This window comes from Oncorhynchus nerka, linkage group LG23 (genome assembly GCF_034236695.1).
Source record: "Oncorhynchus nerka isolate Pitt River linkage group LG23, Oner_Uvic_2.0, whole genome shotgun sequence".
Lineage (NCBI taxonomy): Eukaryota > Metazoa > Chordata > Actinopteri > Salmoniformes > Salmonidae > Oncorhynchus > Oncorhynchus nerka.
The window spans coordinates 15836451-15839591 of record NC_088418.1 but is presented as its reverse complement, the minus strand read 5'-3'; positions in this window follow the sequence as shown (position 1 = coordinate 15839591).

The following is a 3141-nucleotide window of genomic DNA, read 5'->3' as shown; positions in this document are numbered from 1 at the left end:
TCAGGGTTAGTTTAGCAGCTGGGGTGAAAGAGGAGTGATTACGATAGAGGAAACCAAGTCTAGATTTAACTTTAGCCTGCAGCTTTGATATGTGCTGAGAGAAGGACAGTGTATTGTCTAGCCATACTCCCAAATACTTGTATGAGGTAACTACCTCAAGCTCTAAACCCTCAGAGGTAGTAATCACACCTGTGGGGAGAGGGGCATTCTCCTTGCCAAACCACATGACCTGTGTTTTGGAGGTGTTCAGAACAAGGTTAAGGGTAGAGAAAGCTTGTTGGACACTAAGAAAGCTTTGTTGTAGAGCATTTAACACAAAATCCGGGGAGGGGACAGCTGAGTATAAGACTGTATAATTTGCATATAAATGGATGAGATTTTGTTGTTGATGTAAATTGAGAAGAATGTGGGGCCTAGGATTAAGCCTTGAGGTACTCCCTTGGTGACAGGCAGTGGCTGAGACAGCAGATGTTCTGACTTTATACACTGCACTCTTCGAGAGAGGTAGTTAGCAAACCAGGTCAAAGACCCCTCAGAGACACCAATACTCCTTTGCCGGCCCACAAGAATGGAATAGTCTACCGTATCAAAAGCTTTGGCCAAGTCAATATAAATAGCAGCACAACATTGCTTAGAATCAAGGGCAATGGTGACATTCATTGAGGACCTTTAAGGTTGCAGTGACACATCCATAACCTGAGTGGAAACCAGATTGCATACCCGAGAGAACACTATAGACATCAAGAAAGCCAGTCAGTTGATAATTGACAAGTTTTTCCAACACTTTTGGTAAACAGGGCAAAATAGAAATAGACCTATAACAGTTAGGATCAGCTTGATCTCCCCCTTTAAATAAAGGATGCACTGTTGCTGCCTTCCAAGTGATGGGAACCTCCCCAGAGAGGAGAGACAGGTTATAAATGTCAGAGACAGGCTTGGTGATGATAGGGGCTGCAACATTAAAGAAGAAAGGGTCTAAACCATCTGAACCAGATGTTTTTTTAGGTCAAGTTTCAGGAGCTCCTTTTGCAACTTGGGATCAGTGACTGCCTGCAGGGAGAAACTTCGTAGCAGGGCAGGGGAAAAAGAGGGAGAAGCATTGGGGATAGTCGCATTAGAAGGGGTGGGAGATGAGGAAATGTTAGACGGGCAAGGAGGCATGGCTTAGTCAAATAGGAATTCTGACTTAATGAAGTAGTGATTGAAGAGCTCAGCCATGTGCTTCTTGTCAGTAACAACCACATCATCTACATTAAGGGACATGGGCAGCTGTGAGGAGGAGGGTTTATTCTCCAGGTCTTTAACTGTTTTCCAGAACTTCTTGGGGTTAGACCCACAGAGAGAGAACTGCTCCTTAAAGTAACTAACTTTGGCCTTCCGGACAGCCTGAGTGCACTTATATATTATTTGCCAGAACGACAGCCGGTCAGCCTGAGTATGCATGTGCCGAGCCTTTCGCCGAATGCAATTTTTGAGGTGGAGTAACTCTGCAAGATCACGGTCGAACCACGGGTTGAACCTGTTTTAATCCTCATTTTCTTTATGGGGGTGTGTTTGTTAACAATACCACTGAAAATCTTTTTAAAAAAAGGTTCAAGCGTCTTTGAAAGAGTGGATCAAGCTGATTCTATACCATTTACAGAGGCCAGTTCATGAAGGAAGGCTTGCTCATTAAAGTTTTTTTACCAAGTGTCTATGACAAATCAGCACAGGTCATTTCACTGAGCAGCCATTACGAACACAGGCTGTAAAACAGTGATCACTAAGGTCATTACAGAAAACACCAGACTGATACCTATCAGGATTAATTGTGAGGATAACATCGAGGAGAGTAGCCTTCTCTGGGTGTTTGGAGTCATACCTTGTGGGACTGGTAATAATCTGAGATAGATTTAGAGAGTCCCATGGCTTTAGGACTTGGTCAGGTGGTTTAAGCATATCCCAGTTTAGGTCACCAAGCAGGACACATTCAGACTTAGTGTAAGGGGCCAGGAGAGAGTTTAGGGCAGGTAGGGTACAGGCCAGTGCTGATGGAGGACGATAGCACCCAGCAACAGTCAAAATCAAATCAAATCAAATGTTTTTTGTCACATACACATGGTTAGCAGATGTTAATGCGAGTGTAGCGAAATGCTTGTGCTTCTAGTTCCGACAATGCAGTGATAACCAACAAGTAATCTAACTAACAATTCTAAAACTACTGTCTTATACACAGTGTAAGGGGATAAAGAATATGTACATAAGGATATATGAGTGAGTGATGGTACAGAGCAGCATACAGTAGATGGTATAGATGGTAGATGGTCAACAAAGAGCTATATGAAAGTTTAATGCTTAAAACCAGCAAATCAAATTGTTTTGGGACAGACTTCCAACAGATGCATATCTGTATTCTCAGGTAAGTGAATTCCATAGATTAGGGCTTAATGAATGTATTTCAATTGACTGATTTCCTTCTGTGAACTGTAACTCAGCCAAACCGTTGAAATTGTTGCGTTTATATTTTTGTTCAGTGTATTATTATGTACACATCAAAGGACGACTAGAGGGCAACATTGCACCATATTTCTAGACCGTCCCCTAGTGATCAGATTCACAACCAGGCGACTAGGTTTAGTGTGCAGCACAGTAGCCACTTACCCATTAACACGCAACATCTGCGCAAGCGAATGCCATAAAACATGATCTTGAGCATGGAAGTAACACACACACATACAAGTGCTACAGCACCAGGCTGGAGATAGCTGGTTTTCCCTCAATTATATCAATTATGTTACAGACCATTGCTTTTACTGACCAGCGTGCCCACTCTACTATCCTGTAGCCTATCCTGGGTTGTATCCATACGTTTGGTTCTGCGTTTGGTTCTGGCCCACTGCCTCTATTGTGTGGTTATCCTAACCAAAAACGCCCTTCGGCTATGCAAAGCAGAGATCCCCTCTCATCCCCTCCTGCTTTATCACACTTGATTCAGCTAAGCAACTGCTCCACAAGACCTTGATTTATTCAGTTGTGTAGCGTTGGAGCCAAACGTCTGCACTCCAAGCTACACGAGGGCAGCGTTCTCAAGAGGACCTGTGTATGCTTGGCCACAGGAGGTCGCTGTGAGCCCAGGGTGTGATTGGTGGCAGATATCCTCCA